The sequence below is a fragment of the Macaca mulatta genome, chromosome 3 (assembly GCF_049350105.2).
Source record: "Macaca mulatta isolate MMU2019108-1 chromosome 3, T2T-MMU8v2.0, whole genome shotgun sequence".
Taxonomy (NCBI): domain Eukaryota; kingdom Metazoa; phylum Chordata; class Mammalia; order Primates; family Cercopithecidae; genus Macaca; species Macaca mulatta.
The window spans coordinates 153,714,712-153,739,209 of NC_133408.1; the positions used below are offsets into that span (position 1 = coordinate 153,714,712).

Genomic DNA, 24,498 nt, shown 5'->3' on the forward strand with positions numbered 1-24,498 from the left:
TAAAGTAGGAATAATAATAATGTGTGCTCTTACCCCTATAGAACTCAAATAAAATACTCTTTTATAAACTGAAGTTTATCTTTCTGACTAATAATAAAGGATACAATTAAGACATTGATCAGTAGTCCACTGCTTTTAACTTTTTATGTAAATGATCAATAAATCTTCCATTTTAGACCTTACATCTTATTTTAACAAATAGTAAACATTCTGAAACAGTTAGCTTTGAATAATTGAATATTGGGCAGTTATTTTTAAATAGTAGCTTTGCCTTTTTTGTTGTTGTTGTTGAGATGGAGTTTTGCTTTTGTTGCCCAAGCTGGAGTGCAGGGCGCGATCTCGGCTCACTGCAACCTCCACCTCCCGGGTTCAAGTGGTTCTCCTGCCTCAGTTTCCCCACTAGCTGGGATTACAGGCACACACCCGACTATAGCTTTGCCATTTCTACAGTTTTACTGAAGAAGGCTAAAATGCTTAATTTCTAAAAACCAAACATTTAAGTAATACAGAATGGGTAATAACTGCGAGAACATATATGCAATTCTATAGAGAGACAATAAAGTTGTTAAAGTGATGAGATTTTAGCAAATTTTACTGTTTAAAAATTTCTATTTTAAATTATTCAATTGTATAGAAAAATGAAATTCTTCAAGTTTTATGCAAACATTATTTACATTTTTATTCAAAATCTTTTGACATGGGACTAAAGTATTTTAAAGTAGCAAAACATTCTTTACATACATATATGTTTCTATATATATTCTATATGTGTTTATGTCTGACACTGAGTACTTTATGTAGAGTGGTGGGTTTCATTTGATTTATAACCAAAGATTATATATAAAATATATATATATAAAATGAAACTTGTACCTCCTAGACTTAGCCAGTTTAGCTGGATTCAGAAACCAACTGAGTCCTCTTTGGTGAGGGATCTAAACTAGATACCATGTAACCTTACTGTTAGCTGTAATTTCAGAGTTTGCAATTTTTTTGAATTTTTACATGAGTGAAAAGTTAGACTTTGGTAATGACTTTGAGCAGTAGGCTATAAATAACTCGTACATGCTTAGTGTTCCAATAATGGAACACTAGGCATAAATACATGTTGAATTGACCTGAATTGATTTCCCTAACGTATGACCCCATTCGCTATTATGGTTCTAAACCTCACTTTTTATTTTCTTAGCTTGGAAGAATGCTCTGCACATAGATTCAATGAATGTTTATAGAATGAGTGAGTGGATGAATGAATGAGTCACTCTGTTAATCAGTACAGGCAATGGTAGATTGAAGAGGATGTGATCGATGAAGTTGGAAAAGAAAACAAAGGAGACAGATCAGGGATATTGCTTTGGGGGATGTCATTCATCAGAATAATTTTATTTTCACACCTTTTAAGATTAAATTTTGTCAGCATCTTTAGAATATATTTGAACATTGTAAAGGTAAAAAACTTCAGGAATGCTAATTGCTAATATGATACTATGACATAAATTTGTCATGGCATAGGAGGAAAACAATTGTTGCCATTGCTGTATGTGACAGGCAGGAAAAACAATAGACATGTTACTTGGCAACAGGCTGAAACAGCATCATTATCACCCTACAGTCATGGAACCTCCGAATTGGAAAGGATCTTAAAGGTCATCCAGTCCAACATCCAGCTTGACAGATGGCCACCTAGCTTCAGCCTAACCATTTCTACTCATTGTTACTTGTTGTGGTAACCAGTTGTATAGATGAATAATCTTAGCAATTACAAAGCCCCTTAAATCCAGCAAAAATCTGGTTCTCTAAAAGTCAGTGTCACTGACTGAATATTCAGAAATTACATGAAATATTCCTTAGGTAGAATAGTATAGAGAAAATGGCATGGGACTTGGTATGTGAAGATTGGGATTTCAGTCACAAATGAGCCACTTGTTAGTTTATTCTTGGTTAAGTTGTTTAATTCATTTTACACATATATAAGATGGGGTTGTTACAGGGATCAAATAGATGATTTATATGGTAGGATTCTGCAAACTGTAAAATGCTATGAAGTTCTCTTTTTGATAGCCTTTTGTATGTTGATAACAGTTACTTTTTTCCTTTGGCTGTCCCCAGGATTTCTCTTCTCCAGTTGTAAACACAATTATATTTTGTAGTGTGATATGATTTCGTGCAGAGGGCAGGAAATGCATTAGAACCATGACATAGTGAAATACAAAACAAGGCTTTTACTTTAAAGCAGACATGGTGCAGACAGAGTACCCTTGATCCTGTCAGCAACCATCACCCCCAGAGAAGCAAGCTTAGGCTGGGTATACCCAGACTGCATGCACCAAAAGGCTCCTACAAAACCTGTTGTGTCTGCCAAAAGTATATGCTTATATTTGTATGATAAATAGTATATATATTTTTTTTGCTCAAAGAGTATTGCCAGTGAAATGATAATTTGATACTAGTCTGTAAAACCAAAAAAGAATAATAATTTAATTTAAACATATTTTCCAAAGAAAAATGAGCTAGTTTATCTCATTAGTAGTTAGCCTCCCCTCATCCCTGACTTTTCTGCCTACATCTTAAGAGGAAGTAAGTCAAGGAGAATAACTCCCACCTTGAGTATTTGGGAGCAGTGGAAACCCAGATTGGGAAGGGGAGGAGAGAAAGGAGGATAGAATTCTCAAAACTGTTTATATGGTTGAGCCTTGCCACACAGTAGGTACCATAACCTGTACTTAATCAGTATCACCTCTAGAAGCTCTTCTTTTTTCTCCTAGATAGAAATGAGGGGATCAAGTGTTATTCTATAAGCCATTCAACTGCACAGAGAGGCCAAGACTATTAGCATCATTGAGCACAGCTTGATACTACACTTTATCTCTTAGGGCAAAGCCCCACCAATGTATATCCTTTAAGTGATTGTGTGAATTGTGGGGATTGGGGGAAGAATCTCATCAGAAGTTGAAGGGAGTTACTTTGAGTTTATGATTTAATTTAGAAAGAACTAAACTCTCTAATAGAGTCTTCTCATTCTGGTATTTTTTTGATGGTTAAAATATTGGTAAATTTGCTTTAATCTGCAACAGGTAGCATGATTTATCTTTTTTCTTTCTAAAAACTTTCTTTTCCCTTAATTTCTGTAATACTCTTGCTGGTACTGTTCTAACGTTTGGCTGTTCTCTTTTGTCCTTTGTAGTCAACTTTCACTTATCCTCTCTACCTGAAATCTGTAGCTTTCAATCTTTTCCCACTGACATATTTACATGCCCAAATGCTCTCATTAATAATTTGGCAACTAAGGCAAGGTTAGTTTTGCATTAGTTGGTGCAGAGGAAGATTTTTTCCATTAGAGATTCGCTCTCTTGAGAAGTTTACCCTGGAAGTATAGTTTGAAATAAAAGACAAGTAAGATAAGAATGAGGTCAAGCAAACTGCTTTCCTGCATTTTCACTACTTTGTTGAAAGACATGGGTATCAACCACATATAACGAAACCAGAAAACCTGTAAGTCATTTTCAGTTTTCCTTCTTACGTTCCTTTTTCTTGATCAATCACAAAGTGAAATGGACACTGATGTCCATTTCACTTTGTGATTGATCAAGAAAAAGGAACGTAAGAAGAGGACAGATAAGTCACATCTGTCCTCTTTGCTTCATCTCCATTTCTACTGTTCTAGTTCAGGTTTTCATCCTTGTTTGGATTATTACTTGTTATTTGTCCATATGTCCGTAGTTTCTCCAGTTCCTCTTTCCATGTAGTTAATATTTGACATCAAGTGTTCTCTGTCCCTGCCCTTACTTCTGCTTTTATACAGCTTATCGCTGGCTAAATCATTGAATTCTTAGTGCTGAACATAGCGTCTGGAACATGGTGCACATGCAAATATTTTTGAATGATTAAGCATTGGAGACAGAGTAGGAGTCAATATTAAGAACTCCTTAAATATCCTAATGTCACTGAATTCTGTTCCTTTTTTCATGGAACATCAGACATTTTTCTTACTGGAAAAAGTATTCCTTTTTTTTTTTTTTTTTCTAGCCATGTAGAACTTTTTCTCCTGGATTTGTTTGTTTGAGTCCTCCTCTTTTACCAGTTACTTGTGAACAGTGGTCTTGACTTCTTTTTCCTTGGAATACCTCCATCATTTGACATAATATTATAAATAATTGCCCAATATGTAATGTGTGATTATTAGAATAAGGTTTCCATACAAATTAATAAAAAAGCTGTTACATGGTTTCACTATGAAAGCAAACAAGAATGACCTTGTGAGAGGTAGAAATAAACTCAAATCTTATTTTCTTTACAAAAAGTGCCTTCTAGCTCACCTGCACTATTTGCTGAGGTCAGATTAACATCAGCACTACTAGCCCTTTAACTACCATCAGAAAGTTACTTTATCATCAATTTCCCCCTGTTTAAAAAATATTTTTGTTTCTAGCAAACAAACTGTGTTCATTAAAGTAATAAAATCAATTGTTTCTATCTTTTAAAATAAAAAAGAAATGAACATCAGCTGGAGCTTCTTGAGTTAACAAGTGAAGCCTTCGACTTAATTGCTTTATGTAAGTATGTGTTAAAATAAGTAAAAAATAAAATATAGCAGAGTCATGGATAAAATTTGACTCAATTTTAGTACCCTCATGTTGAGTTAATTTTTTTTTTCTTTTAATTTCTTGAAATACTAAGGACATAGTAAAACACATCATGATGTAGTGAAACAGAGTCAGGAAATTTGGTTTGAGGACTCTTGATGTATATGGTAAACATTATATTATTATCAGCAGCATCTTTAAATTAGAAAGATTGAGGGATTAGGTGAATACCATTTAGTGTTCAATTAGATTTTCTAGCAGGTGCTAATTTTTAAAGATGTTAAACTGCAAGAAGATTGATATATTAATATGTTTCTCATCTTCATTGATAAGCTTTATATGGCCAATTTGGCTTATTTGATTTTACTTTAATTCTTAAAAATAGACAATATAGGCCGGGCGCGGTGGCTCACGCCTGTAATCCCTGCACTTTGGGAGGCCGAGGCGGGCGGATCACGAGGTCAGGAGATCGAGACCATCCTGGCTAACACGGTGAAACCCTGTCTCTACTAAAATACAAAAAAAAAATTAGCCGGGCACGGTGGCGGGCGCCTGTAGTCCCAGCTACTCGGGAGGCTGAGGCAGGAGAATGGCGCGAACCTGGGAGGCGGAGCTTGCAGTGAGCCGAGATGGTGCCACTGCACTCCAGCCTGGGCGACAGAGTGAAGACTCCGCCTCAAAAAAAAAAAAAAAAAAAATAGACAATACATAGTATTTTGTAGCCTGCTGAGCCTCAATTACTTTAGAGTCCAGATGAAGAGATAGTTATCTCTTTAGCATGCAACAAAAGCAGGGTGGGGCCTGGGAAAGTTAGCCCTCCATTTGTCCTGATGTGCAGTTTAATAATTGATATCAGTTTCTATGTTGTGTTGTCATTAAAAAGATTGTGAAGCATTGCCTTAATTATCCATTTCCACTTTTCAAGGAGAAATTACTAAAACCAGTGTCTTGGTATGTTTCTAGAAATAGTAAATGTATATATAAACATAAATGTATTTTTTATATACATTTTTTCTACAAATAGTAACAATATATATTCTTTGATGTATTCTGCTTTTTCACTTAATAGCCTTGGAAATTGTTCCCTGATAGTAGATACAGTGCTACTTTATTATTAGTATTATTTTGCTGCATTATGTTGTTTATTAAATGCATATATCATCTTTATTCACAAATGGCAAATTTTTAAGAAATGTTAATAGCTGTTTAAAATAGATATATATTCTTTATGTGATGTCTTCTTTACCAAAGAAAACTTTCAAAACTTCTTAAAATTGCAATTATGTTACTGGTGGTCACTTTCTACTGTTGTGGTTTTCCTAGATATCAATTTTCTCTTTGGCTGAAATACTGTGTTTCTAGCTGGGCTTTTATTATACAAGCAGAATGTTTTTGATCATATTGTATTTACATGACAGCCTGGAACTGTGGCATTCCCTCAAGTACATTGTACACATTTAAAATATTGTCTAAATATTTATTCACATGATGGATTACTGTGGCTGAGAAAAGGCAGTTACAACCTATTAAGTAAATAATTTTAGTTTTTAAAAATTTGGAAAAGCTTTGAAGGGGTCATAATGTCTCATCTCAGTTGTTAGAAATGGCCACTGAATACCATTTTTTTTTCTCTAAATGGTATTTTAATTCTTAAATGCTAAAGTAACTAAACAAAAAGGGAAAAGGGAAAAATACAAACCAGTTGTCTGCAGGTATAGACTTTCCTTCCCCCTTCCCATGGTCAGATACCATCTCCTCATCATGAAAAAGCAAATAGGCAAAATCATAATTAAACAAGCAAAAGAATACTATACTAGCAACATTTTAATCTTCTTGGAAGTTAAAACAAAATTTCAGAGATATACAGTTGAATTGCAAAAGTATTTAGCATAAGTAGTTATATTTCACTCAAATTTTCATAATGAATTGTGATTTTCACAAAAATAAAAATGACTATTTTTGTGAAACTTCTATTTAAGAAGTCGTTGATTATTTTTAGGTCAGCTTGAAAATTGGACACTGCATACGCTCTGTTTTTTCAAAAAGGAGACAAGGTTTTTGTTCTTAATTGTAGAGAATTTATTTAAACTTATGTAAGAGAGAGAGAATTTGTGTGTGTGCGTTATTTTCTTTGTTCAATAGTGATGCCATGTTCTTTTATTTATAATTTAGACATTTGAACTTTACAAACCTTTTGCATTTATTAGAGATCAATTTGTTACATTTTAAGAAAGTGAGAAAAATTGTGTTTTATTTCATGCAATACTAAGTTTATCTAAACGTTGTAGATTTGTGATTGTAACATCTTTTGACAAGCAAATTAGACCATAGAAAGAGCATCCAACTTGGAGCTTGGGGCATATGGTGCTACCTTCTGCAAACATAACACAAAAACAAGTCATTCCATTCAGTGAGAGGTTATGTTCAGACTTTAGTGTGGAAGGGGAAAAGTAGCCTCTTCTCTAAAAGAAAACAGTAATCTCAGTGGAAAAATGTACCTGTCTAAATTGAAACTAAAAGTGAGAGAGACTAAGAAACTAGTGCACGCGATTTCATTATTTTCAAGATCTAAAACTACAGCTTGAATGTAAAAATAGTTAAGGAATATAAAGTAGCAGAAATCTAAGAAAGTAGTTATTTTGACCATTATCCCAGCAATTGGGATTATTAGCACTATGAAAACTTACTATATAAAATAATACTATAATTAAAATACAGTATCTGGTATCTTACAGTTTGTATGGCACAATGATGAAACAAATTGTTTTGACATTATTGAACACATAATTTTTACATGTCAACATTCTAATTTTAGTTTTCTTATCTGTGACTGATAGGTAAAATAGACTAGTATGTGCACATCTTAATATTTCAACATATGGATAAAGATGAGGGAAGATCTATTGATCAGTTTTGAATTCAGATTGTCATTTTGAGCACATACTTCTACAGATGGTAGAGTGTTTGACTGCCCATCAGAGCACCAATACCTTTGAGACAGCTGTTGCAAATAAACCTCTTTTACATGCTTTAGGTCAAGAGTAGTCAAACCTGTTATAGCACCTGCTTTTGCATATGCAAATCTGTTGTTTTGTCATTTCATTAAACAAGAAGAGGTAACAGTCTCTTGTGGTTGTAAATAAGTCTGGAACATCGCCTACATGAAATGAAATCCAGCAAAAAGACAACTGTGATTTCTGTTGTGTAGTCAAGGGAGGTTGCTTCTGTTTGGGGCTTTGTTTTTGGAAGATTGCCTGTGATTTGGAGGGAGGGTAGAGAAGCAAGTGTATGTTTGGAGGCAAGAACGGGGAAGGTGTTTGCTGTCATTGACTGTAGGGTAGTTGTGAAGTTTGACATGCCCAGAAGCTACTGAATGCCATGTGGGGCCCCCATACACTGCATACCTCAGTTTTCATCATCTGGTGAGCCTGCAGCAGGATTTCCAGGCACTGGAGTCGACAACATGTCTACTTTGGTTTGGAACTGATTGATCCACAGAACAGAATATGCTTGTGGGATCTTCCCTTGCTATAGAATGACATAAATGATTGAAATGTTTTCTTTAGGAAAAATAGTATTATTTGTTCATAGATCTTATTGCTTATGGGAAAGAAATTGTCAAATAGTAATGCAAGCAGAGTTTGCTGGAAACTTTCACATTAGGTTTGTGAATTATTGTCTTGTTTGACTTTAGCATATTAGAAATAAATCTGGGAAAACACAATTAGATTAAAGAAAGAGTAGAATAAATTTTTTCCTTATCTGTATCTCTTAAAAAGGGTAGTGGCATAAAATAAAAATGGCACCTCAGGATTTGCAAAATGACAGAAGATTTTACTCTCTGTTGCCATAGATTGCTGTGGGGGAAGAAAAGGAAAATACTAGAATTGATGAACAAATGTTGCATGCTGTCATTTTAGATTACATTATTTTACTGTGTAGTTGTTCCTAGTTTTCCATTTTGAACAATAGTGCAAAATGCTTATGACATAGAAAGTAATGTTACAAATCTGTTAATTGTGTTAATTGTGTTTAAGTATGTTTCTTCTGACATGGAGTTACTACGAGCAAGAATAAAAAATATCATTTTCTAGCTTTGGGGGGAAATTAAAAATTCCTTCCTGACCTTTTAACCTTGTCAAATGATTTCCCTGCTCTTGACATAGTGCATTATATTTGCAAAGGTTGGAAGTTAACTCTTCAATGTACCAGACATCATTTTTATTGGGATATTAATTCTCAGAGGTGCTAATCTCATCAAGATTTGTAGGCATTTTCTTTCATAGGCCATTCTGATTTGTAGCTCTTTCTTTTCACAGCAGTATTAAATACCAAACCTTCTCTGATATGGAAGTTCATTAGAGATATGTCTTTGATGGCAGCCCTTTCCTGGCTTCAGTTTCAAATACCTTGATGTAAAGCTTAAGAAGCCATTGTGTTGTAAGCCCTCCTTGATGTGCCTTATTTAGATCTGCATAGTAAATCAAGGAAAGTAAATAACAAGGCAGCAGATGGAAGCATGGAGATAAGACCAGTGAACAATTGTATTTGTATTTTGTTATGATGTTGACAGGAGCTAAAATTCACTAATCTAGTTCAACTGATCTGCATTTCAAAGAAATCTCATTTAGCAGCAACTTGAAGGTTTGTAGGATAAAGTTCTTTTATTGCAGCTTTTATTGCATTCTTTGCTAATTTATCTGGTCAAGATTTAGCCTTCCTTACTTAAAGCTGCAAGCGTGTTACAAGGAGTCTTAAATACTATGAAAGCATTAATGTCTAGACTATGAACTGAAGGTAATTACATATCTAGCCTTGAATAGGGTACATTTAGAAAATACTGTTGTCCAAACTCAGTTGTCAGGGCAATATAGATAAGGTGGGTTTTTTTTTGTTTGTTTGTTTGTTTGTTTTTCCATCTCTCCTGCCTATTTGCTCTGAGATTTTTTTCTGCATCATAAACAAGCTAATAAACAATCATCAACTACTCAGAAATTATTAAAAAAATAAGTATAAGTACATCTCCTTTAAGTATGAATCCATTGATGCTGATACTGGTTGTGCCTTTTTGAGAATGGAAAATTATTCGTTTTATAGTTTTGATACCCTTATTTGACTCTACAGTCATAAACATGTGTAAATATGTAAGTGAAATGGTTAATGTGAACTTTAAAGCATAGTCTATGGACAACTTGTACAAAGAATATTGGTATGTTCTACTTTTGATTAAATATATTATTTAATGGAAATTAGTATTTTGAAATGTGTTCAAAGAAATTAAATACTATATGTGTATATTTATATATAAACTAAATAGTGAGTAAATTTGGATTTCCAAAAGAAAAGACTGCTGGATTTAGGACAATTATCCTGAGGTAAAATCCTGTCTCTGCCATACCCTCTGAGATTCTGGGGAAACTACTTCTGTGAATTTCTTCTGTAAATGTTGGGGGTTGAACCAGAGGCTCACAGAGTCTTCCCAGTTAGAAGATCCTTATCATTCATTGACAGTCTGCTTTATGTCAGGTACCAATCTTGACCCAAAGATTATGTAGATAAGTTTTTTTTCCGTAAAATAACTCATGTAAATATTCCATTTTCTAAAATTGGCTGCTAATACAGTTATTAATAGAATATAGAAAATGACTTAGTACTCCTCTTCCTGACTCTTAACAACCACTTGGATGACTGTATATATATTGGGTATTGTAAACCAAAAATAAAATTTTAAGACCCCCAACTGACTGATGGACCCACCTCTCATCCAGGAAGGACATTCCAAAGTAAACCTGAACATCTAGTTCAGGCCATGATGGGAAGGGGGATCAGACATGCCTCATTATATCCTCCTCCTCTGGAATTCAGGCACAGCTGTTCAGCATTAACATTAAAACAGCGATCTTAAGACTGACAAAACAGACTGTGTAGCAATAAGACACCAAATTCCAACGTGACTCTAGTATAGCATCACATGACAGATAGCAGACCCTCAAAAAATTAAAGTATGTTACCCCAAAATATATTTCTTTGACATATTTTGAAATGGCACTGGAAAGCTATCTCTTGTGGGGAAAAGCTACATTCTATAGGAAATCCCCTTCCCTTTTCAGGTCTTTTCCCTGATGCAGGAGAGAATTATCCAGGAATCTGGCACCTTTTTAGGTCTGATAATGTTAGCAGTGGAAATTACCTGTGTCATGTGCCACCGAAGTATGTTAGCAGCAGCAAATCTGTATGGGTCTGCAGCAACCTCAGTTCTTACCTCCTCAGAAGAAAGAATTGAGGGGCATAAGGCAGAAGGAGAGACAGAGCAAGTTTTAGAGCAGGAGTCAAAGTTTATTAAAAGTTTTAGAGCAGGAATGAAAGGAAGTACACATAGAAGAGGGCCAAGTGGGTGACTTGAGAGGTCAAATGTGTGGTTTGACCTTTTGACTTGGAGTTTTGTATGTCAGCATGTTTCTGGGGGTTTACATCTCTTCTCCCCTGACTCTTCCCTTGGTGTGGGCTGTCTGCATGCACAGTGGCTTGCTAACACTTGGGAGGGGAGCATGTGCAGTGTGTTTACTGAGGTTATACACATGTTCACTTGAGGCGTTCTTCCCTTACCAGTCTGAGTGTTACTACAAGGTCATACACCAGTTAACCTGTGCCATTTTGCCTCTTAATGCGCATGCTTCCTCCCACTCACCCATCTCCTGAGATATTTTCCGGAAGCTGCTGATCACCAGTTTTAGGTTTTTCTATCAGGAGACTGCATTTTCCTGGTGCTGGCTGCGACCAGTTATTATTTTGGAAAGACAGTTAACAATAACTTGAAATGTTACTGGTTGCTTGACATTTCTGGTGTGTGTGCGTGTGGGAGGGGAGCTCTCTCCTTCTCTGCTCTTGTCTGACTAGCTACCCACTGTAACAATAAGAGCTCTGAAGCCAGCTACCTGGAGACTTCATCTGCATGATAAAAGATTGGGTTTCACAGCCCCTTATCTCAACCCAGATATTCCTTTCTATTGATTCTAGTTCTTTAGATAATAACTCTTTCTTTTTTTTTTTTTTTTTTTTTTTGAGACGGAGTCTCGCTCTATCGCCCAGGCTGGAGTGCAGTGGCGCGATCTCGGCTCACTGCAAGCTCCGCCTCCCGGGTTCACGCCATTCTCCTGCCTCAGCCTCCCGAGTAGCTGGGACTACAGGCGCCGCCACCTCGCCCGGCTAATTTTTTTTTTGTATTTTTAGTAGAGACGGGGTTTCATTGTGTTAGCCAGGATGGTCTTGATCTCCTGACCTCGTGATCCGCCCGTCTCGGCCTCCCAAAGTGCTGGGATTACAGGCTTGAGCCACCGCGCCCGGCCATGATAATAACTCTTTCAACCAATTGCCGATGAGAAAATCTTTGCAACCACCTATGACCAGGAGACCCACTCCCACTTTGAGTTGTTCCACCTTTCAAGACCAAACCATTGTATATCTTACATGTATTGATTGATGCCTTATGTCTCCCTCAAATGTATAAAACCAAGCAAAGGTCAACAACTTGGGCACATATTCTCAGGATCTCCTGGGGTTGAGTCACAGGTCATGGTACTCATATTTGGCTGAGAAAAAATTTCTTCCAATATTTTTCAAACTTGACTTTTAGTTGACAGTATGCTAGTTTTAATCTTACTTTTCATATTGTATGTAGTGGGCCTTAGGAAAGAGATTTAGCATATCATTTAAAAGAAATTGTAACATGATTTTCATGAAAAACAATCTTAAATTTTAATGTTGACTTAGAACTTTAAGTTATTTAAAACCACGTGTTTTATTTGACAATTTCAGTATAGATTTTCTAGTAAGTTTTTTATAAAAGCCAATGACTTGGTTGGCATGAGACATATTTTTGAAAGATGTATTTATTTGGAAATAATGGCAGTTATAATTATTTCTTGCAATTGATGAAGATAAAAGATTAGGAAGGACTTAACTGTCTTTCTTTGAGTTATACTATAGCTCTGCCTCTATCTTCCATACCATTCCTTGTCAAAAGACTCAGTAATTTCTGCGTGATAAAGCTACATTGTTAAGAAAGACACAGATGAATAATATATTCTCCATTTTCAAATAATTTTAAATTAAATGTTAGAAATCAGGTATGTGGACAAATGTATTACATAATAGATTATGTGGACAGTTTTTAGAGGGGAGCTGTAGAGAAAATGCTATTTGAGTAGCATATTCCTGGCTAAGAGAATAGGGGAGGAGTTCATGGAGTTAATGGTAATTACATTGAGGCTTGAAAGGTATGGTAACATTTGAACAAATAGAATTTGAGAAAATAGAGACATCCTAAGTGGAGCAAATTTAGACTCTAAAAAAAATCAAAGCAAATATCTAATAGTTCAGTTTGATTCTAGAATGTAGAGATAAGTGAAACAAAGTAAAGGAGAGGCAAATTCAGTCCTAAGAATGAAGGGTCTTAGGTTTTAGGCTAATAAGTTTTATTTGGTATGTATTGAGGAGCCCCTCCCTGTCCTAGTTGATGCACTTGTAGGAAGAGGCACCAGGGAAATATATGCGTGATTTGAAGTCACATATATTAAATTTAATAAATATTATATGTGTTCCCCCACCTCCCCCTATGCCAGTCTAACATACTATAAAAACATGTTATATATTTGCAAAGGGTAGGTCTGATATATTCTGTAAAGATAATGATGAGACGGATATTTGAAGACATTTGGTGGATGTGAGAGATATGAATTTGAAATTGTTATTGGAGTAAAGGGGAAAAACTGTCATTATAATAGTAGGTAGAAGAGAGACTGCTTTTAAGATGCTTTCTAGAGACACTTAGTATGCTTTGGCATATATTTAAGAAACAACAATATTTTAAAAAAAACAAACAAGAAGGCTTGAGATGGAAATGAAAATAATCAGTCATTATTAATTTGAATAAGAGTCAGAATCAGAATATTCAAATGAAGATACTTAAGAGTCAGTGGAAGACAGCTGAGCAAAAGAGGATGGAAAATTGCATTTACTGGATGTTTTAAACTGCTAAAAGTAAATAGCAAATATTTTGTCAAAATGTAAGTGTGTTGTATAGCAAAATGTATTTACTGATTGTTCAATATTCAAACCAGACTTTTATTTGGAAACCATGTTGTACTTGGTTGTCAGGTCTCAAGCTAGCCCATCCATTTAGCCTTCATGTTAAAAAAGAAAGGAGTGGTCCATGTCCTTTACAGAGCTTGCAAGTATTATTTGTTTTTTTAAAATATGAAATTAGTTGTTAAATCTTAAAAATTGGACGCTGTCTCACTCTCTCTCTCATGCACACACAAAATGATTTACCAGTCTGTCTTGAAAATTCTGATTTGGCAAGACTAAACCTACATTCTTACAAAGCAGTAATGGCAGTAATTTTATGGGGCTTAAAAAAAAAACACCTCGGGCTGGGCGCGGTGGCTCACACCTGTAATCCCAGCACTTTGGCAGGCTGAGACTGGCGGATCACGAGGTCAGGAGATCGAGACCATCCTGGCTAACACGGTGAAACCCCGTCTCTACTAAAAATACAAAAAATTAGCCGGGTGCGGTGGTGGGCGCCTGTAGTCCCAGCTACTCAGGAGGCTGAGGCAGGAGAATGGCCTAAATCTGGGAGGCGGAGCTTGCAGTGAGCCGAGATCACGCCACTGCACTCCAGCCTGGGCAACCGAGCAAAACTCTGTCTCAAAAAAACAAACAAACAAAAAAAAACAAAAGAAAAAATCACCACCTCTTCAGAGACTTTGCCATAGTAGCATGAAACTTTATCCTGCACCTAGCCTAATTAATATTTTTGTCTTTAGGTATTTTATTTTGTGACCCTCATGATGTATGTGATGTTTATCATATTATTCTTTCTGGTGATTGTTGCCTTCAAACCTAACGACTACTTGCAAAAATTTTTGTAGGTGAAATAAGTTGGGATTACAAATGAGAGACCAGTAACTGATCACTTATTCTAGTGGGTTTGGATTCACTCCGTTTTATGTTGCCTTGGAATTTTCTGCAGATGTTCACTCCTTCCGTAACTGTTGGTTGCTTCCTTGGTCTGGGAACAATACTATCAGATTTACATTCAGAAAAACAAGAAACAAAAAAAAAACTTAGTTTGGGTGTGTAGTATGGATTCAAGAGAGTTAAGACTGAAGGATAAAGGACCAGATAGGAGATTATATAACCAGTAGGTACTTTGATTGTGAAGGTTAGGGGAGGGTTGTGGACTGGATATATACGTTCGAGAATCATTTGCAACAAGTAGTTGTTGATTCAAGAAATAGAATACAAATTGGGGCTAGAATGGTATCTTGAGAAAACTGAGATGGAAGAGGCACATGTAGGAATAGTAACCAACAAGACTGAAAAAGCAGGGTTGAGAGCTAGGAGAGAAATTAAGAGTGGTATCATGCAAAGCAAAGGAAGAGTTTTGAGAAGGAAAGAGTAAACAATAAGCTAAGTGAAGCAGAGGAGTTAAGCAAACTAAGAATTAAGAAGTAACATTGGATTTTTCAGCTAGGTTATTCCTGTCCTGATAATAAAATATTTAGTTTCAAGGATGTAAAGATTTGCTAAACTCTGGGACGGTCTATGTGAATTTATTAATGTTGAAAGAATGGAATCTCGTTCGTTCTAATTCCAACCAAATATTTTTTTTCATGTAACAGCATCATGGAAAGTAACAAAAAAGAAAAAAACCCCAGTAATCTGTTTATGAAAAGAAATAAATGATAAATGAATAATACACTACGGATACTTTGAATGAATATGTAAAATTACCATCCAAACTGGGACACTTTTGAGAGGGAAAGGGATAGTTGTTAATAATTACAATAGGTATGAACCACATCTGTCCCAGCTAATCCAGGACTAATGGTCACTGGAATTATAGTTCACATTTATTCAGTGCTTAGCTATTGTAGGAGCCAAAGGGGCAAGTTACCCTTGGCCTTCTGAAGGTTCACCAAAAAATCAACCTGCAAACGACAGATTAATTGGAAAAAGGCATACAAATTTATTTAACATGCATACATAGGAGCCTTCAGCATGAAGATCCAAAGATACTGGGGAAGTTCTCTATTTTTATGCAAAGGCTCAACAAAGTCTGCACAGCTATGTAGAAATATTGGAGGAAAAGGGTGTGATTTAATGCTGATAGACTGAGTGAAGAACTCCAGCAAGGCCTGTCTGTCTAGATTCTTCCTGGCCTCTGAGCATGCATTCCTTCCTGGTATGGGGCAGGACTTTCTGGGGATCTGAAGACCTACAGTCAAATAGGATAAGTCTTAACAGCAAGTTATTGCACAGAAAGGTAAGGGAAAAATTAGAGTAATATTTTTAGGTTTTGACTAGCTTTGGGGAAAGGGGGCTCTGATTTCTAGGACTTCCCTTGTGGAGGCAGGATTCTAGTTTCTGTGGCTAGCCTCCGAGGAAAATGGGACTGAGAGACAGGAGTGCAGAAGATCAGAGACAAACTTTGCTTTCTGAGGCTACTTCTGAGGCCTTCATTTTGGGATATTGCTTTCTGAGCCGCAATACTACCAGACAATAAGAAGAGTTCTTTATTGGTTTATCTCATGACTAGTTTTAGTTGACATTTGTAATTCTTTCTTTGTATATGGTGAATTCATTGACATATATACTCTACATAATTTTGGTGACTTGTTTATTTAAAAAAAAAGGTGCCCACTATATACCGAGCTCTGTCCTAAGGTATGGGAAATGAAGATGATTAATACATAGTTCTAGTTGTTAATGATCTACCAGCATACTTGTGATAATCTGCAAATTAAATTTTAATGTATTATAGTAAAGTGTCATGTTGATAGTGTGGTTTGTGAAGACCTCAACTAGTATTTTAGTACATTATATACTATAATTTTTAGAATTAAGATTATAGTGTATTTGAATTCTATAAGAAAGAGTTTGTTTTAAAAAGTTTTATCAAGAGAAAAGAAAAAGTACAGCTAGTTGTACGTATAAGTGGGATTTTCTCTATCATAAAAAGTATATTTCTCTCTGTGTGTGTGTGTGTGTGTGTGTGAATAGTTCAATTCTTTATCACAAAGGGATGCATTTCCATATTGATAATGTAATTGTAGCCACACTAAAGCTATATCCTGTGAAGAAGAGTCTGGCATACTCCTCTGACACATCTGGTAGATATGGGTGACATTAATTAGCATATGTATTGCTATAAATGACATGTCAGTTCAGGACGACAAAAAGTATTTGTTATTGATGTCAATCATTTATCCTTTGTCAGTTCAAAAAGCTTCCCTAAAGGAATGTGCATTGATCTGCACTGACCCAAAATACTGCAAAACCATTTCTGTGTTCTGGAAACTAAAGCAGAACTACCTGTGCTTGAACTGCCATGTGGATATATTCATCTAGAAAGTGCCTGTTGATAAGTTTCAGTACTAAGGCTTTCAAATTTGGCCAAGATTAGTTGAATCTTTAGAAAAGAAAACAAAACACCTACTCTAATCCCAAAGTCTAGTCTTCAGTGGATATAGCTTTAATCTTTGGTAATGAAATTTATGTTTTTATTTCACCTTGAAATAATTTTGAAATATTCCAGGTAAATAATTGCAAATATCATTTACATTGGTTAAAAACAAGAAAATTGCACAAGTATCAATTCATGATCAGATGATGGTTTAAAGAGGTGCCCTTTTGCCCACATATATTTTACTTTTTGTATTTTAGCTATTCTGATATAGATGTTTTTTGGCTTCATTTTACTATTTTCTCACAATAGTTTTTTTTTTTTTTTTTTTAAATAAATACCACCAGTATATTGTGTTAAGTTTATGAGCAAAAACTAACTTTAAAGTGCTATCATACACATTTCCCCTAAACACATACGTGTGTGGGTGTGTATGTATGTATATAATTTTGCTTTAAATGTTCCCCCTGAATTCCAGTTTATTATTTAGTGGAAGGGAATACTAGTGATTTTAAGATAAGGCAAGGGGGTATGATCCAGGTAATGGCACATGTTGAAGACATTTATCTTTTTTTTTTTTTTTTTTTTTGAGACAGGGTCTCACTCTGTTGCCCAGGCTGGAGTGCAGTAAGTAGCATGATCTCAATCTCGGCTCACTACAGCCTTTGCCTGCTGGGTTCATGCAATTCTCGTGCCTCAGCCTCCTGAGTAGCTGACATTACAGGCGCATGTCACCATGCCTGGCTAATTTTTGTATTTTCAGTAGAGACGGGGTTTCACTATGTTGGTGAAACCAGGCTAGTCTTGAACTCCTGAGCTCAAGTGATCTGCCTGTCTTGGCCTCCCAAAGTGCTGGGATTACAGGCGTGAGTCACCATGCCCGGCCGAAGATATTTATATTAATTCTTAAATTTAATGAGGCAGAAAATACCCATTATTGGAAACTTAGGTTTTTATAAAATTTGAATATAGAGCAAGTTCTCTTAAATTTATGAATGTTCATCTCACCAAAGGTCCGATATTCATATATCACATTTCTGTGTTCTTGTAAAGAAAGGTGGGATATGTTGCATTTTTACATCTTATAAATTTGTTTGAGAATTAAGATGAAACCAGATTTAGAACATACCCAGGTTAAATAGTCTAAGATGTACAATATACCTTGCTTCCGTAGCAGTTTCCCAACCTTTATACCATTAAAAAAAATCTCATTCCAGATTTCTTACTGTCTTACAGACCCTGTACTCTTTTTTGTCTGTTTCATGTTCTTAAAATCGTCTTTTTTATTATTCCATTAAAATTTTTAAAAATATATTTTCCTTTACACTTTTCTAATCATCCTGTAATTCTTCAGCCCTAAGACATTAAAAAACTGAGTAAAAGTATCTGATACCTAATTGTCTTTGCCAGCCCATTCAAACTTATGGATTTGCAAAATTATGTTAAAGTCTTTAAAAAATACATTTGAGTAGGCTTTTGTAGTCATTTAGATTTTTAATATTAATTTTCTCCTGCTATGCTGCTTAGCCATAAAAATGAGAAAGAAGATAGATGTGGGTTTCTTTTAGTGGTGTTAATTTAAATACTAGATTTATTTATTATAATGTTTAACAAGGCAATTTTTATATTTCTGTTCACCTCATATCCAACAGGGGAAGCTTCAGCCCCCCAGTACAGTAAGAAAAAAAAACTGATGCATTTTTGTAATAATTGATTAAAAGTATAATTTCCCTCTAGATCAAACAAATGATAGAAGTCTGTTGAAGCTTTGTCCTGACCTACCCTGGAAGTAGAAGAATACTCTGGAGAAAGGAGCATTGTAAGCACAAAGAATAAGATTCCTCAATCCTGAGAGAGAGAATTAAAGTCTAACTCTCCAAATGTAAGTTGTCTGTATTCTACATATTTTTCATCCCTCAGTTTTTATTGCTATTCAGGTTTTAGTAGAAATAATGTGTTGACAATATTGTTTGGATTTTTTTCCTCTACAAAATATGCAGGTGTTTTGGTTGTAACTTCTAAATTTTGATTTGTGTCAATACTTACTAACATAATATAAAGTGATACCTTGCAATAATAATATTTAATGTAAAATAGATTAATATTAATTGTATTTTCTGGTGGTGAGCTGTTGAGAATTTTGAGTATTCTGATGAAAAGAAGGAAATTTCCTTTGATATAGTATCTGCAGTTTTGCCATTATAATCTGTTTTTGCTCTAAACTTTGTTTTTTTTTTTTTTCTTTTTTATTTCTTCATGTCTGAGAATAAGACTATCTTAATATGTCTGCTTGAATCTACCACCTGGTAAAAGATACATTAATTTCTTTATTCCCTCAGCATGGTGAAATTTAATTGGACTGAATTTGTATCCATAATCTGCTACACAAATGTATCAATTTTGTTGGCTCAGTGTACTGGAAAGACTGATTCCCTATCTGTTAGGAAAAACTTAAAAGATATGTATTAATGATTATATAGAAACACAGAATTTTGTTGCTGTTCAGAAGTTGGTAGACAGAAGGAGGACTGAAGCTAAATACTTGTCTTAGGACAATTACTTAGGAAGAAATCCCTTGTTCTATGTGACGACCTTTTTTTTTTTTTTTTTTGAGATGGAGTCTCGCTCTGTCACCAGGCTGGAGTGGAGTAGTGCGATCTCGGCTCACTGCAACCTCCGCCTCCTGGATTCAAGTGATTCTCCTGCCTCAGACTCCCCGAGTAGCTGGGACTACAGGCGTGCGCCACCACACCCAGCTAACTTTTATATTTTTGGTAGAGACGGGGTTTCACCGTGTTGGCCAGGATGGTCTCGATCTCTTGACCTAGTTATCTGCGCACCTCAGCCACCCAAACTGCTGGTATTACAGGCATAAGCCACGTGCCTGGCCCAAAACATTTGAAAATAATTGAACTAGATAGAAAAACCTTGAAGAAATACTACAAAACTTATCATTCTTTTCACTAACATGAAACAACTTTTCTTATTGAAAAGCATGATGAAACTTTAAAAGCTTATTTAAATTTGGTGGGTCAGTAGTGCGCTCCCATTCATGGTTTGAGGCTGATGAAGAATTGGAAAATAGTGCCGTTCACAGAAAAATCTTGGTGACTCTCTGCTCTACAGAAATATAATGAACAAATTATATCACAGATTATAATGGCTGAACTACAGAAATACAAAGTTGAGTGGAAAACCTCTACCCCCCCAAAATTATACAGTATGTTTAATTTATATATATATATATATAAAAAAAAATTGGAACTTATATATATATATAAATTGAAACATATACATATATATATAATTCCAAAGTGAACTTTAGTGTTTGGGGATGCAACAAGTGAAGATAACAAAATTGGAATAATAGTTAAATTGTAGGTAGGTAGTAAATTGAGATGGAGGTTCCAGAATTTTCTGGTATGTTGGAAACGTTCTGTTTGTTCACCTATCTGATAGTTGCATGGAGGTTTGTTTTATGAAAATCTATTGGTGAGAAACTGGATGCTTTTCTGCTAAGGTCAGGGACAAGGCAACGATGTTCCTTCTCACCACTCCTATTCCACATTATACTGGAAGTCCTAGCTAGGGCAAGAAGACAAAAAAAGGAAACGAGACATTCTGATTGGGAAGGAAGAAATAAAACTGTTGATTTGCAAATGCCATGATTGTCTATGTAGAAAATCCCATATAATCAATAACGACATAAACTCCTGAAACTAGTGAGTGATTAGTGTTAACACAAGGTTAATATACAAAAGTCAATTGCTTTCTCAGATGCCAGCAATGAACAATTGGGGTTTTAAATTAATAATACAATACTATTTATATTAACAGCAAAAATATAAATACTTAGGTATAAATCTAATAAAATATGTATAAGATAAATATTAGGGAAACAATAAAACTCTGATGAAAGAAAATCAAAGAAGATCTAAATAAATGGAGAGATAGTCCCTGTTCATGGATAGATGGATTCAGTATTTAGATGTCACTTCTTCCTAAGTTGATATGTATATTCAACACAATCCCAGTCAAAATCCCAGCAAATTATTTTGTGGATATTGACAAACTAATTCATGAGTTTATTCGGAAAGGAAGAGTCCCATGTTAGCCAAATAATATTGAGGAAGGAAAAGAAAATCAGAGGACTGACAGTCCCCAACTTTAAGACTTAGTATAAAGCTAAGTAATCAAGACAATAGGGTATTGTTGAAAGAACATAGATAGATCATTGAAACAGAGTAGAAAACTCAGAAATGGACCCACAGAAATATAGTCAATTCATCTTTAACAAAGGAGCAAAGGCAATTCGAGGAAGAAAGGACAGTCTTTTCAACAAATAGTGCTTAAACGACTGGACATTTATGTGTTAAAAAAGTTAATCTAGAGAGACCTTATACCTTTCATGAAAGTGAACTCAAAATGGATCACAAAGCTAAATATAAAACAAAAAACTATGACTTCTAGAAGATAACATAGAGGAAAATGTAAGTAACCTTGGGTTTGCTGATGACTTTTTAGATAGATCAAAAATATGATCCGTGAAAAAAATTAATAAGTTGGATTTCATCAAAGTTAAAAATTTCTGTTTTGAGGAAAGCTACTGTTAAGAGAATGAAAAGATAAGCCACACACTGGGAGAAAATATTTGTGAAACAGGTATCTGATAAATGATTTGTATCTAAAATATACTATGAAGAGCTCTTACAAATAATAAGAAAACATATGAGCAGGTGCGGTGGCTCATGCCTGTAATGCCAGCACTTTGGGAGTTCCAAGCTGGGCAGATCGCTAGGTCAGGAGATCAAGACCATCCTGGCTAACATTGTGAATGCTCATCTCTACTGAAAATACAAAAAATTAGCCAGGCATGGTGGCATGCACCTGTAGTCCCACCTACTCAGGAGACTGAGGCAGGAGAATTGCTTGAACCCGGGAGGCGGAGGTTGCAGTGAACCAAGATTGCAGCACTGCACTACTGCCTGGGTGACAGAGTGAGATTCCATCTCAAAAATAAATAAATAAATAAAATAAGAAAACATATAACTCAATTAAAAATTGGGCAATAGCTCTAAACATACACCTAAATAAAGAAGATTTACATATGGTGAGTAAGCATATGAAAAGATGCTCAATATTGTATGTCATTAGATAATTGCAAATTAAAACATTGAGGTACCAGTACAGACTTACTAGAATGACAAAAATCCAAAACACTGATAACACCAAATGATGGTGAGGATGTGGAGCAATGGGAATTCTCACTCATCGCTGGTGGAATGCAAAGTCATACAGCCACTTTGAAAGACAGTTTGGTACTTTCTTACAAAGCTAAACATAGTCTTACTATGTGATCCAGCAATGACACTCCAAAGTATGAAATGAGTTGAACTCCAAATGAGCTGAAAACGTAACTTCACACAAAAACTTGCACAAGAACATTTATAACACACAACTTTAGGGTATTGGTTAAGCATCCCAGATGTCTTTCGATAGGCTAATGGATAAACAAACTGTGATACATCCAGAAAAGGGAATATTGTTCAATAATAAAAAGAAATGAACTACCAAACCACAAAAAGACATGGAAGAACCTTAAATGCATACTGCTAAGTGAGTGAAGCTATATGAAAAGGCTGCATACTGTATGATTCCAACCACAGGCATATGCTATTTTGTGGTGGTTCACTTTGTTGTGCTTTGCAGAAACTATGTTGTTTTACAAATTGAAAGTTTGTGGCAACCCTGAGTTGAGCAAGTCTATTGGTGCCACTGATATGCTTTGGCTCTGTGTCACCACCCAAATCCCATCTCACAGCTCCCATAATTCCCATGTGTTATGGGAGGGACCCAGTGGGAGATGATTGAATCATGGGGCCAGGTCTTTCCTGTGCTGTTCTCGTGATGGTGAATAAGTCTCAGGAGATCTGATGGTTTTAAAAATGAGTTTGGGCTGGGCACAGTGGCTCAGGCCTGTAATCCCAGCACTTTGGGAGGCTGAGGCAGGCAGATCAGGAGGTCAGAAGATTCAGACCATCCTTGCTAACATGGTGAAACCCTGTCTCTACTAAAAAATACAAAAAATTAGCTGGGTCTGGTGGCAGGCGCCTGTAGTCCCAGCTACTTGGGAGGCTGAGGCAGGAGAACGGCATGAACCCAGGAGGCGGAGCTTGCAGTGAGCAGAGATTGCACCACTGCACTGCAGCCTAGGTGAAAGAGCAAGACTCCATCTCAAAAAACAAAACAAAACAAAAAAAGAAAACAAAAAAAAACATGAGAGTTTGCCTGCACAAGCTTTCTCTTTGCATGCTGCCATCCATGTAAGACATGACTTGCTTCTCCTCACCTTCCACTATGATTGTGAGGCCTCCCAGCCACGTGGAACTGTGAGTTTATTAAACTGTTTTCCTGCATAAATTACCCAGTCTTGGCTATGTCTTTATGAGCAGTGTGAAAATGGACTAATACCGTAAATGGGTGTCAGTAGAGTGGGGCACTGCTGAAAAGTTACACAAAAATGTGGAAGTTATTTTGGAATTGGGTAACAGGCAGAGGTTGGAACAGTTTGGAGGGCTCAGAAGAAGACAGGAAAACATGGGTAAGTTTTGAACTTCCTAAAGACTTGTTGAATGGCTTTGCCCAAAATGCTGATAGCGATATGGATGTTAAAGTCTAGGCTGAGGTAGTCTCAGATGGAAATGAGGAACTTGTCGGGAACTGGAGCAAAGGTGACTTTTGTTATGTTTTAGCAAAGAGACTGGTGGCATTTTGTCCCTGCCCTAGAGATTTTTGGAAATTTGAACTTGAGAGAGATGATTTAAGATATGTAGCAGAAGAAATTTCTAAGCAGCAAAGCATTCAAGAGGTAACTTGGGTGCTGTTAAAGGCATTCAGTTTCATAAGGGAAGCAGAGCATGAAAGTTTGGAAAATTTGCAGCCTGACAATACCATAGAAAAGAAAATCCCATTTTCTGAGAAGAAATTCAAGCCTACTGCAGAAATTTGCATACGTAATGAGGAGCTGAATGTGAATCCCCAAGACAGTGGGGAAGATATCTCTGTGGCATGTCAGAGGTCTTTATGGCATCCCCTCCCCCTAGGCCAGGAAACCTAAGAGGAAAAAGTTGTTTTATGGACTGGCTCAGGGTCCCCATGCTGGGTATAGCCTAGGGACTTGGTGCTCTGCATCCCAGCCACTCCAGCCATGGCTGAAAGGGACCAATATAGAGCTAGGGCTGTGACTTCTGTGGGTTCAAGCCTCAAGCTTTGGCAACTTCCATGTGGTGTTGAGCCTGCAGGTACACAGAAGTCAAGAACTGGGATTTGGGAACCTCTGCCTAGATTTCAGAGGACGTGTGGAAATACCTGCAAAGGCAGAGTTTGCTGCAGGGGTGAGTCCTAATGGGAAATCACTGCTAGGGCAGTGCAGAAGGGAAATGTGGG

The 24,498-nt window shown here is 35.9% G+C and overlaps 1 protein-coding gene across 30 annotated transcripts in view; it reads left to right on the forward strand.

Moving 5' to 3' along the window:
* The window catches only part of FOXP2 (forkhead box P2), a 591,074-nt gene that overhangs the window by 60,085 nt on the left and 506,491 nt on the right, over positions 1-24,498 (forward strand). For all 30 annotated transcript variants that reach the window (XM_077994469.1, XM_077994474.1, XM_077994477.1 and 27 more), the window contains exon 2: positions 18,790-18,934. The gene's annotated coding sequence lies outside the window, so the exon portion shown is untranslated. The remainder of the gene's footprint in view (positions 1-18,789; positions 18,935-24,498) is intronic.